Consider the following 13,673-nt stretch of genomic DNA (forward strand, 5'->3'; position numbering starts at 1 on the left):
CCAATTAGCTATTGCCGAGTAACAAAGCACTCCAAAATGCAGCGACTTGAATCAACAGCTGTTTTGTATGCTCATGATTTTGTGAGTCACCAGTTTGGGCAGGTATCATCTGCAATGGCTCAGACCTATCCTGCCCAGTGCAATCAGATCACTCATAGGCATGCACTCAACTATGCCTCTGCCTCTCTCCCAGGAGGCCCGTCACTTTCAAGAGGGTCAGCCTGGGCTTTAGGTGTCTTCATATGCTGGCAGAAGAATTTGCAGCAACAACAAGTAAGGTAAGGCCGTTCTCTAATCACACAACTGGCCTTCAAGATGGCGCCAAAGAAAGACAAGAAGCTTAAGACATCAACCTGGAAGTTCAATTTAGACCTTACTCATCCAGTAGAAGATGGAATTTTTGATTCTGGAAATTTTGACCAGTTTCTACAGGAGAAACTTACAATGAATGGAAAAACTGGGAATCCTGGCAAGGCTGTCCACATTTCAACACTTCAAGAGTAAAATCACAGCTGTTTCTGATAAACAGTTGTCTAAAAGGCATTTGAAATACTTTACCAAGAAATAAATTCCATGAAAAGGACAATCTTTGTGATCGGTTTGGTGTGGCTGCATCTGACAAGGAGACTTCCAAACTTCATTACTTACAAATTAGTAAAGATAAAGACGGTTCCGAGTCTGAGGACTATATGAAGCCACCCTATATAGGGATGCTAATGAGATGCTTTATTTACTAATAAAACAAATAAAACATACAAGAGGAACTTCTTGAAGTGGACCTTTACTTTATCAGTTTTTTAATGAATAAAAAAAATTACTCTGTTAAAAAAAAGAGCATTTATCATCTAGCAATAAATATTCAATATATTTATATGTGTATAAATATATCTTTAATATGGCATATTATAATGTTGGATACAAATGATATGCTTCAAAGTAATCGAGAGTGGGTGGGCATGGAGATGAAAGAAGATTGTGAGTTTATTGAGACTGATGGATGAGTGTATGATGGGTGATTATATGATTGTCTCTACTTTTGCATGTGGCTGAAGTTCTTAATGATATCAAGTTCTCTTTTTAATGACTGGTTAACTTCCAAATTCCACTGAGTCCAATGACAGGACCCAAGGGAAACAAGGGCACCCTCATCATTGTAGCTGCTTCTAAATATCGTGTCCTGCTTCCGAAGGTAAGAAGGACTGAGGCAACATCAGGGGAGCTTTTCCACGCCCTCTGCTTCCTTCTCCTCTCTGGAGAGTCACGTAAAACTGAACAGCTTGCATAAGCCACGTGGCGGGTGAGTAACTCGGTCAGCCCGGGCATACCCCATACCTATGATTTTATTTATTAGCGTTCACTTTTCTTCCCAGGTTATTTTGAAACTTGGGACACGGACCTCTTCTGGATGATAAATTGCAAACTATTGTAATTATTAACATAAAGAAGAATGAGAAAATGGGGACTCGGGAGCCGTAAAGAGGGTGGGGGAAGGAGGCAGGGGCCTCCATGAACAGGAAGTTAATAGAGAAGGAGGAAGAGTAAAGGAGATGAATCACATCCAACTGGGGTCAATCAACATTCACCACATGCATAATATGTATTGAACATTTGTCTGGATAGAAAAGGGGAAAATGTTAAAGTAAACGGGACGTTATTCGTCCTCTTAAAGTGCCTACTGCCATTTATTCACTCAAAACATGTATCGGAGTGCCTACTGCATGCCAGGCCCTGTTGGCGGCTAGATGATAATGAAAAGATGATTTAACACACATTTCCAATTGGCATTAATGAGGGCTGTTCCAGTTGTAATAATACATTACAATTCAAATCAGCTTTAAGCAGAAACGAGAGCTCACTGGCTCGTCTAACTGGAAAGTCTAGGGGTGGCTTCAGGCGCATCTGGATCCAGGTGCTCCGGTGACGTTGCCAGGAACCTATCTCTCTCCATCTCTTGGATCAGCTTCCTTCTGTGTGGGCATCATTCCCAGACAGACTTTCCCACTGGCAGCAACAAGTTTACATCCTACCATGTTGGCAGCAAATGTCCCGGGATTGGGGCTCCCTGGAACAGCGTGGCCCAGTGCCCGTTCCTGGTCAGGGAGAAGAAATGCTCGGATGGGCCAAGCCTAGATGGCGGGCCTGGCTTTGTGACTGGGGAAGAGGCTGGACCTACTCAACCTCAGCACAGAGAGAGGAGAAGGTTCCCCAAAGGATACTCACAGCATGGTCTCTGGAGGGAGAGACGAGGGACATTGGCTGAGCAAAGCAATCAACGCTCTCCCAGGGCCTTAGAGTCATTCATTCATCCTCTGCTTTCACTCAATAAATTTTCACTGAGTGTGTGTTGTGTTTCAGACTCTATTCTAGGTGCTGGAGATACCAACAAGACAAAGGCACTGGGATCGTACTCCAGAAGTAAGGACAGAAAACAAAGATATCAGCAACATGTTTGTATTTAAGTTGCAGATCATGGTGTCCCATGAAGCAAATAACACTGGAGACACTTCAGAAGATGGGCGGGTGGGGAAAGCTCACTGCGACGGCTTGTGCAAGCTGAGACGGGGAGGCCGAAAGGAGCCTTGAGCATCCCATGTGTGTAGCAGGTGGGTAGACAGACACCCTGCCCAGCAGGACAGCAAGTGTTCTGTAAAATGGACAGGATCCCTCCCTTGGGACATCAGGGAGGAAGCAATGAAGTCCTCTGGAGGGGCTGAGGGAGGGCAAGCACAGGGCGGGGTCAGAAGGCTTTGCACAAACTCTTCTGTTGCTGTTGTTATTTAGAGCTGGACACGACTTAGCAACTGAACAAAACAACAACAATCCTTTTTTTTTTTTTTTGGCCTTCCCGTAAGGCATGGGGCATCCTAGTTCCCCGACCAGGGACTGAACCTGCACCGACTGCAGTGGAAGCATGGAGTCTTAACCACTGGGCAGCCAGGGAAGTCCCCGCACAGTCATTTAAACTAAGTCTTCAAAGAAGAGTAGATACAAGGTAGGTCATGAATGAGAGAATTACAGGCAAAGGGATCAGGCACGTCTGAGCAAGAGTGAAGCTCAGCCTAGTGGACACCTGGGGTTACAACAAGGGAGAGGCTGGGCTCACCGGCTAGGGGGTTTAACAAGGCCTTGATTGCTTTTTTAACCGCCCCTCTCTCGTTTGAATGAATGAGTCGCTCTCCTTTTTATCCCCCAACAACTAACACATCTTGATGAAGCCAGATAGAGGGCGAGGAGACTCACCAAACAGAGTGAAGCACGACCTCTGACCTCAGCTTGCTGGCTTGTGGAGTCCGCTAATGGACCGTGAGTGAGATTCACCTTGGCTCTGCACTGGAAAAAGGCTTGAATACAATCTAGGGCACCTTGCAATTTTCTAACTGGGGCACTGAGGTTCAGAGAGGGCAGGCACCTCGAACAAGGTCACACAGAACAGAGACCAGAATCAGCCACTCCCCCAGCTTCTGGGCAAATGAGGGCTTTACCCCTGGGACCCTCCACCCTGGGGTCCTGTTTCTACCCTCAGGACTCCTGGTGCAAGTCCAGGTTGTTAACATGTGAAGAAGAGGTGGAAACTCCTCAGCCTTTACTTCCCCAAGTCCAGTTCCTCCAGCTTGACTCCAGTGTCTCAGGGTCAGACTCTCCCCCCGACCCCACCTCGAGTTGGTCGGTCAGCTTCACAGTGCAGTGCTGGGGGCTGGACCCCAGCTTCCCACAGAGAGAATCATTGCCTCCTTTACTCCGAGCAACCTAACCTCTCCACCAGGGTGCTGTTCAGAGAAGCAGGAGTTGAACTCAGCTCCTCCAGGGTCATTTTCAGCAACTGAAGATTCTTCCAAGAAGCCCTCCAGGAAGGTTGTTTGTGGACTGCACGGGGTTTGCACTGGGCCGGGGACTTAAGAGTGGGCTAGCTGGAGGCGGGAAGCTGCCACGGCCAGAAACGTGAGCCTGGGTCCTTCCCTCTCTCTCAGCCCTGACCATCGTGCCCACCTCTACTCTTCCTCGAGTGGCTGCTTCGAGTGATACATGGGGTGAGCAGAGCACTTTGCCAAAAGCCTGGAGGCCTTTTTGCCTTGCTCTGCCTTGGGCCACTTGGTCTGCTTCTCCAGGCCTCCCTTCCATCATCTCTAAAAGTGTGCTTACATGTTTACACGGGTGCCTTTCTCTTAGGCACTGCTGACAACAATCACTGATTGCTGGAGGCCACCCCGAAGCTTCCCAAAGGCCATCAGTCATCACGGTCTCTGTGCAATTATGAAACGGGGCCCTTGTCTTTAATTAAAAATGGTTTTGGTTAAGAGTTGGGACTGTGCCCTCCCAGCCAGGGAGATGCTCCCAGACCATCCCAGAAGCAGTAGGCAGGAGCCATCAAGGCTAGCTTGGCCAGATCAAACGCAGACCCCCCTGTTAATTTAGATTTTGGAAAAACAATAAATACATTTTTTAGAGTAAGTACATCTCAAATCTTCCATGGGGCATTCTTATACCAAAAACAGTTATTTACTATTGATCTGAAATTTAAATTAACTGACCATCCTGTGCTGTATTTTAAATGGATAACCTACAAAGGCCAACTGTATACATATACATGTATACATACTACATGGACCTCCGCTCAATGTTACGAGGCCGTCTGGATGGGAGATTTGGGGGAGGATGGATACCCGTACATGGGTGGCTGAGTTCCTTCGCTGCTCACCTGACGCTACCACAACATTGTTAATCGGCTACGTGTGCTGTGCTTAGTTGCTCAGTCGTGTCTGACTCTTTGCAACCTCACGGACTGTAGCCCCACCAGGCTCCTCTGTCCATGGGGATTCTGCAGGCAAGAATACTGGAGTGGGTTGCCATGCCCTCCTCAAAGGTAACCAGCTATACCCCAATAAAAATGTAAAAATTAACTAATTAGCTGACCATCCTGTGTTTTTATCTGCTCAGTCAGAACCAGGCCCAGGTGTTGGAGGAGGGGTTGCAGGACACCAGCTTTAGGGGTCTTCCCTGGCGGCCCAGTGATTAAGACTCCGCACTTCTGCTGCAGGGTATGCGGGTTCAATCCCTGGTCCGAGCACTAAGATCCCACATGCCAGGTTGCAAAACCAAAAAAATAAGGGAAAAAAAAGCCCCCGACTGCATTCCCACCCCTCCCCTCCCAGCCCTTGTCCTGCCCCTGTGTGGTCCTCCCTGCCACGGCGCTGGGAGAAGGGAGCAGGGAAGGAGACGTGGGGAATCCCTGCCTCCCCCCATCACTGCCAAGAGCAACAGCAGGGTGAGAACGTGTTGGAAAATAAGGCAGAGAGACAGGGCCTGCCTGGAGGCTGCCTGCCGCTGCGGGAGTGGGCCGGCAGGGCTGGGTGGAGGGGCCACTGAGCCCCAAGTTCAGACCGTGGGCCCTGTGTGCTGGCCCCTGAGATGGCAAAGCTTCTTAGAGGTAAATTATCTCCCTGCGAAGCAGCGCGAACCCCAGCAGAGACAGAGCAGAACAAAAGCCGATTACTGCTGACAAGCTGGGGTTTTCTTTTTAAGCCCTTCTAGTTCTCACTCTCTTAAAGACCCATCCCTGCCGTCAGTCGGTGCGGCCTCCGAGGGGGTGCTCAGGATGCCGGAACACCCATGATAATCGCCTTGTTTTTATTCCGTCTGAGAATGAGTGCCACGGCTGAGAGGGCAGCAGACGCCAGACTGAGCCCTGGACCCGGAGAGATGGTGCTGGGCAGATGCGCCTCCTGATCCCCCTCCCCCGCCCGCAGAGCTCATTCTGTCTCCTTTCAGGATCCCTGCACCCTCAGCCACAGTCCTGCCCTGGCCCCTGCCATTCCCCACACAGGCCCAATCCTCACTGACCTCGCCCTCCTCAGCAACCAGCTCCCCAGGCCTGGCGGGGAGCTGTTTAATCCAGCCCCATCCAGGCGCTGTCTTCTCAAACAAGCCCCTTCGGGTTTCCCAGGGGCCTTCCCTGCACAGAGCCTTGCATGACTGTTAAGGGCTGGGAGGGTCCTCAACCATGAGCCTGCACCCAAGGCAGGGATCCCTGGCATGCTCATAACCTGAGGGAAGAATGACAAGGGGCATGGCCCACCCTACTCCTACAGCCTGGAAAGGACATCATGGAGAGCCAGGAAAGGGGGGAATCAAGGGAACTTGAGCTTCAGTGTGTAAGCGGTATTGGGGGATGGTAGGGGCCAGAAACTATTTCGGAGAACTGGCAGCAGAAATTAACAAGTTCTCTCCCTGTTGCACTTAAATTTTTCCCTGGTACCTTGATCCATCAGTCCTGTTTCTGCCCCCTGGGGCCTCCTAGAGCAAGTCCAGATTCTTCCTCATAGGTGAAGACTCCGCTGAGACTTCTGAGTCTTTTCTTCCTTAAGTCTGTTTCCTTCAACTTTGTCCCAGAGAGCTCAGGGTTCACCCACCTCCAGTTTGTCAGAGTCCATCTCAAAGTGCTGTACCTAGGACTAGATGTGGGGTTCCCACACAGAAGGGATTTTTCACCTCCTTGACTCTGAGCACCATACCTCTATTAATGCAGCCCAAGATTTTACTAAGTTTTAGCTAAAGCTTAGACTGAGTCCCAGATACTAACTCAGTCACAGTGTGGGAAGAAAACTCCCCCCAGGAGTCATATATTTGAGGAAACACAAACAGGAGGAGAAACTTCAAAGCTCTGAGTTTGACAAGTATTCTTTTTATTTTTGCACTTATTTGTCATTATTTTTTTAATTGGAGTATAATTGCTTTACAATGGTGTACTAGTTTCTGCTATAGAACAAAGAGAATCAGCTCTATGCATACATATCCCCTCCCTCTTGAGCCTCCTTCCCATCCCATCCTCTTCCCACCCTCTAGGTCACTGCAGAGCACCCAGCTGAGCTCCCTGTGCTATTCAGCAGCTTCCCAGGAGCTGTCTGTTTCACACATGGTGGTATGCATATGTCATGCTGTTCTCTCAACTCATCCTCCCCTCCCCATCCCTTACTGCAAAATTTCTACTTCATCTTTCTACTTTCTGACACCTAGAGCTCTTCACCGCCACCCTTCCCCCTCTTCCTTTCCTTTTCAGCTTCTTTTTCACCTCTTCTCATCCCAACATCAAATACTTATATGACCTTGGGCAAGTCACTTTGCCTCTCTGAAGCTCTCATTCCCCATCTGAAAATGGCAATAATAATCGCTGGGTGGCTTACTTCCCAGAGCCTGCATGATGACTCCATTGAGATCATTAATGGATGAGAAAGTACTTTGTGAACTATTCAACACTGTGAAAATGAAAGGCATTATATATTTATTTATCCATTTATTTATTAGTCTTGCACATGACCCTGTGCTGAGCATTCCACAAAGGGAGAGAAATAAGCAGAGCTGAAGACTGCCCAGACAGAGCTTGAACCCTGCAATGTCAGAGCCAGAGAGGGATCTCTTAGGGAGCAGAGAACACACCCTCTGTATTTTACAGATGGGGAAACTGAGGCTTCTCTAGTATAAATACTTGATGTGTGGCAAATTGCTTCTAAGCACTTGTGGGCATTCAGTTATTCAGTCCTCCAAAATCCTATGAAGTAGGTACTATCATGACTCCATTTTAAAAGATGGGTAAACGGAGGCACAGAGAAGTGGCATAACTTGTCCCGGGTCACGTAGCTAAGGAGAGCAAAATGAGAGTTCCGGTCTGGACCGGCTTGCTCCAGAACACGTGCCCTTCAGCACCATGCAGGGTCAGCTGGTGTGTTGGGAGCAGAGGCTGTAGGCCAAGGTGTTTGCATTCCAGGCTGTCCCCATGGAACTGGGATTGGCCACAGAATGTAGATGGGGCCGGAGGCAGCTTAGGCTAGCCTCATCCCACAATACCCATCATTACCTTGACTTTCTAGGTATCTAGGATTTACAGCTCTGAGTCAGAAAGGAGAGGCTTGCCAAGAGGATAAGGGGCTTCTAAAAACCGAGAAGCAAGAGAGCAAAAAACAGTCTCCCCAGAAGATGGAGGCAGAGGAGGGGCACCCACAAGGATGTTGGCAGGTGGGTGACAAGGACAGGTATGGAGATAGGTAGCGTTTATTCAATATCATCCCCATTTTACAGATGAGAAGATGGTGGCCAATAAAAGTCAAGTGTCTTGCCCAGTATCATAGGCTCAGAGCCAAGGCCACAACCCAAGGCTCTTGACTTCTAGTCCATAGTTTCTTGTGGCTCAGCTGGTAAAGAATCTGCCTGCAGTGCTGGAGACCTGGGTTCAATCCAGGTTCAATCCAGGTTGGGAAGATCCCCTGGAGAAGGGAAAGACTTACCCACTCCAGTTTTCTGGCCTCGAGAATTCCATGGACTGTATAGTCCATGGAGTTGCAAAGAGCTGGACACAATTGAGCAACTTTCACTTTCCTTCCACTTTAAAACCCTTAAAGCTATTTCTGGTCTCTTTGGGGAACTTTCCAGAATATGAGATGCTGAGGCCAGGATATGTGACTGGTGACACCTTGGGCATTCATATTCTAGAAAGTTCCCCAAAGCAGATTAAAAATAGTGTTCAGGGTTTTAAAGAGGGAGGGTCTGTGGACTCAAGGGGCTTCCCTGGTGGCTCAGACCGTAAAGCGTCTGCCTGCAATGCGGGAGACCCGGGTTCGATCCCTGGGTCGGGAAGATCCCCTGTAGAAGGCAATGGCAACCCACTCCAGTACTCTTGCCTGGAGCATCCCATGGACAGAGGAGCCTGGTGGACTACAGTCCATGGGGTTGCAAAGAGTCAGATATGACTGAGTGACTTCACTTCACTACAGACTCAAAGTCAACAGTCTTGGGTTGTGGTGTTGGTTCTGAGCCTGTGATACTGGGCAAGTCACTTGACTTTTATTGGCCACCATCTTCCTATCTGTAAAATAGGGATGATAAATCTTACCTGTCTCATCAGGTTTTCCTAGGAGCACATGAGTTTCTGGTTCTGTAAGTTTGGCAATGTAGGAAGTGCCATCAGCCCTGACTAGCATAGCGAGGGGAGCAGGGATGGGACAGTTAGGAAAAGGGGAGGTGTGGGGAGTGGTCGTGTGTCTGAGCTGACCCAAGGGACAAGCACCTTAGACTTGGAAACCAGCTACTGCTCCCACTGCACTCACAGCCCTGCTCCCTGCCCTGAGCTCACTGTCAAAAATGCTATAATGGGTTGCGTGAGATAGAGAGCTCCGGGACACAGGGAGGCAGAATCCCTGGTCCTTGTCCATTCGGAGCCCGGGCTGTGAGCAGAGCAGTGACACACAGGAGCAGGAGGTGGCTCAAGCTGGCACAGGAGCAGAAGCCCTCAAGACCCAGATGAAGGAAGTGCAGGTGTTTCTGCTGGAGAGGAGATGACACGGGGCACATGAATCCTCCTCTCCATCCAGGGCTCCTCCCACTGCTCCCACCCCCGACTCCCTGTGGTCCAAGCCCCCAGCAGCCTGCCCATCTGACCCTCAGCTCCACACTGGGCTGGATAATTCAGACCAGCAGCCAGTTATGAGGTCAGATGTGTAGCCAGAGTCCTCAAGGAAGGGTCAAGAACACATCTCAGCCACAAGGACCCCCAGTGCCTTTAGACAGACCTGGGAGCATCTTGCAATGCAGGGCCTATTGGGAAGATGGACAGATGGAGTGACCATGCTCTGCTCCTAGGTGTTTAGTAGTTCTCCATCACCTGCTGAAAAGAGTCAAAGCCTCTTTCCAAATAACTCTAATATTCTTCCTAAACTCACCCTCACCATCTTACATCTCCACCTTCCAGTCGCTTCTTCTCAATGCCCCTTCTCTCCATCTTCTCCTGTTGAAACCCTACCCATCCTCCAACATCCTTTGGTATTAGAAGGACCAGAGTCTGAGTCCCAGCCCTATATCTTAATAACAGCATCACCTGGACTAGCCATGCACCCTTCACAGGCTTCAGGGTCTGCATCTGTGAAGCGGGGATGAGTGAAGGTTAAAAATATGGTTTAAAATAGCACTTCTCAGGACTTCTCTGGCAGTCCAGTGGTTAGGAATCCACCTTCCAATGCAGGGGACGCAGGTTCGATCCCTGGTCAGGGAACTAAGATCCCTCATGCCACAAGGAAGATCCGCAACTAAAAGACCCGGAGCAGCCAAAATTAAATAATAAAAGCTAAACCAAAATAAAGTAGCCCTGCTCAAACTCTGATGTGTGTGCACTCAGCAGGGGATCAGGTTACCCATTTGCATTTCTAGCAAGTTCTTCGTGATGCTGGCGCCACTGGCATACTTCGAGTGACTGGGATTTGAACGCCTCACCTAAAGCCTAGCAAATAGCATTGGCTCCCTGGCGATGGGGTATGGAGGAGCACAGTCAGATGGATGGAGGACCCAGGAAATTTCTGGGGGTTTCAAGGTGTCACCTCAGTTCCACCAACCCTGGCAGTTTTTAAACACCATTTCAGTTAAGTCGGTCAGTTGTGTCCGACTCTTTTCAACCCCATTGACTGCAGCACACCAGCCATCCTGTCCATCACCAACTCCTGGAGCTAACTCAAAATCATGTCCATTGAGTTGGTAATGCCATCCAACCATCTCATCCTCTGTCGTCCCCTTCTCCTCCTGCCTTCAGTCTTTCCCAGCATAAGGGCCTTTTCCAATGATTCAGTTCTTTGCATTAGGTGGCCAAAGTATTGGAGCTTCAGCTTCATCATCAGTCCTTCCAATGAATATTCAGGACTGATTTCCTTTAGGATTGACTGGTTTAATCTCCTTGCAGTCCAAGGGACTCTCAAGAGTCTTCCCCAACACCACAAGTCAAAAGCATCAATTCTTTGGCACTTAGCTTTCTTTATGGTTCAACTCTCACATCCATACGTGACTACTGGAAAAACCATAGCTTTGACTAGATGGACTTTTGTCAGCAAAGTAATGTCTCTGCTTTTTAATATGCTGGCTAGGTTGGTCATACCTTTTCTTCCAAGGAGCAAGCGTCTTTTAATTTCATGGCTGCAGTCACCATCTGCCGTGATTTTGGAGCCCAGAAAAATAAAGTCTGACACTGTTTCCACTGTTTCCCCATCTATTTCCCATGAAGTGGTGGGACCAGATGCCGTGATCTTTGTTTTTTGAATGTTGAGTTTTAAGCCAACTTTTTCACTCTCCTCTTTCACTTTCATCAAGAGGCTCTTTAGTTCCTCTTCACTTTCTGCCATAAGGGTGGTGTCCTCTGCATATCTGAGGTTATTGATATTTCTCCTGGCAATCTTGATTCCAGTTTGTGCTTCATCCAGCCCAGCATTTTGCACGATGTACTCTGCATATTTGAAGAAGGAAATGTCAACCCACTCCAGTATTCTTGCCTGGAGAATTCCATGGACAGAGGAGCCTGGCAGGCTGCAGTCCATGAGGTCACAGAGAGTTGGACACGACTGAGTGACTAACACACACACACACACACACACACACACACACTGCATATAAGTTAAATAAGCAGGGTGACAATATACAGCCTTGACACACCCCTTTCCCAATCTGTACCCAATTTCAAACATGCTGGTACTTTATTAAGAGAGCAGTTCCACATGCTCAGTCTTTTTACACAAATCAAGTTACAAGAACCTCAGTAATGGCCTTCAAGGGACCTCCTCCCCAATAAATACTAGCTTCGGGGATAAAGGAGACAAGATGATGGGTCCTGAAAGGGCAGACTGAGAGGCAGGGTGGGGGAGCACCCCCACTTTGGTGTTAAGGAAGAGGAGTTGGGGGCAGCTCTGAGAACACTGTCCCCAAACTTGCCCATCTGTGCATCCCATAGGCAGCCCTGTGGTCCGTGTAAGAGGGATCCTGGAATCTAGCCCTGCCACGGGACCTGGGTGCTGGCATCGCACCTCTCGGGGCCCTAGTTTCCTCGAAGTGACAACCTGAGGGCACTCAATGGTTTCCATGTCCTTCTCTGTGTTGTAATCACGTGCTGACGGAGGAGACAGGGGGCAGGGGAACTAAAACTCAACGAGAAAAACTCCCACGGTAAACTAGATAGAGACAGGATACACAGCACCATAAAAATCAGAGTAATTTACTATGAAGCAACATTCTGGTGTATTTTGTGTTATTCTCCCACCAGAGCCACAGAATCAGCCTAAGTCAACAGCATGGGCAGGAGCCGGGGAACAAAGGAGATTGTGTCCCTCCCTCAGCACCAACACGGGGCAAGTCAACCCCACCTGTCTCCAGGGAAACAGGCAGGACCAGGGGGGCCACATGGCGGCCAGAGACCCGGGGCACTGCCTGCCTCTGGCGAGGGAGGCTGGACTCGGCTGAGCCCAGGAGGGAGCCTGAAAGATGGGGGCCTCATCCAGGCCAGGCTAGAGTGGGTCCAGCCTCTTAGGAGGAGCTAAACAGAGTAGGCTGTGCATCTCATGCCCTGAAAACACAGGCACCCCTGGAGAGTGAGGCTGGTCTCAGGGGCCGCTGGCAAACTGGAAAAAAAAAAAAAAAAAAACAGAGACCAGGGTTCTAGTCCTGCCCTGTCCCACCAACTAGGTAATGGGGTCAAGTTGCTTGAATTGCTTGGGCTTCCCTGGTGGCTCAGATGGTAAAGAATCTGCCTGCAATGCAGGAGACCTGGGTTCAATCCCTGGGTCGGGAAGACCCCCTGGAGAAGGAAATGGCTACCCAACTCCAATATTCTTGCCTGGAGAATCCCATGGACAGAGGAGCCTGGCGGGCTACAGTCCGTGGGGTTGCAAAGCGTTGAACACGACTGAGCAACTAACTCTTTCACTTTCTGAACCTTAGTGTTCTCATTTCATCTGTAAAATGGGGATAGTTCCACTCAGCTCATAGGGTAGTGGGGGAATTAAACGAGATCATCTATGTCAAGGGTCTGCTCACCAAGAAGCCCAGGTCACTAACTCAGTCCCCTCACTCAGGGAGGAAGCTGTATGCCCTTCCACACTGCCTCCACGCCCTGCCCTCCACCTGCTCCATTCCTCCTCCTCTGTCTGCTCTGCTTGATCACGAAGCCCAACAACAAGGACAGCGATGATTACGGTAGGCAGGGCTGGCCTTTCCTTAGGCACGTGTCTCATTTGAGCCTCACAGCCATCCTCACCCAGGTGTATTCGGTGAAGAGGCAGAGATGTTGAGACAGCTGCCTCAGATCACACAGCAGCGAGGCTGGAGCTGGGCTCACCCATGGACCAAGGCCTGCCTGATCCAAAGTCTGGGCTCTTACCTGCTTCCCTCCACTTCCTCTGCTGTCGTAGAAAGAATATGGCCCAGAGTTCCGGATCCTAGCTTCAGCCCTGCCCCTAGCAAACCTATGACTTGGGCAGTCACTCTCCTCCCAAGCCACAGTTTTTGGATCCCTAACAAGGTGGGGAGAGATCTTTAAGGGCTGTCTGGCTCTGATGTTCTTTGACTCTAATGAGTTGGGGAGTAAAGGGGAGGTTTGGTTCTCCACCCCAAAGGTGATGACTCTGTCAGAGAAATGACAGCCAGGCCAGGGAACACCCGCCCGGCAGCCTCATTACCTCTTCCAAGTACAGGCTGGCGCCTCGCCCCTCTGGTCCTTAGCTGCTTGGCCATGGCCCTGTGACAGAAACCAGTCCCCGCATAACTGCGGCGGGACGGGACTTTCTGATCTGGCTTTGGATGTAAATGTCTCACACACGCTCGCGCTCTCTTTCCCACTCACTTCTGCTCCCCAGAGTTTTTGTGATCAAAGTGCCTTT

The 13,673-nt window shown here is 49.6% G+C and overlaps 1 pseudogene; it reads left to right on the forward strand.

Annotated features, from left to right (window-relative positions):
• Nucleotides 1-315: 315 nt before the first annotated feature.
• Nucleotides 316-737, forward strand: LOC105004175 (annotated as a pseudogene).
• The last annotated feature ends 12,936 nt before the right edge of the window (nucleotides 738-13,673 follow it).

The sequence above is a fragment of the Bison bison genome, unplaced genomic scaffold (assembly GCF_000754665.1).
Source record: "Bison bison bison isolate TAMUID 2011002044 unplaced genomic scaffold, Bison_UMD1.0 scf7180017864472, whole genome shotgun sequence".
NCBI lineage: Eukaryota > Metazoa > Chordata > Mammalia > Artiodactyla > Bovidae > Bison > Bison bison.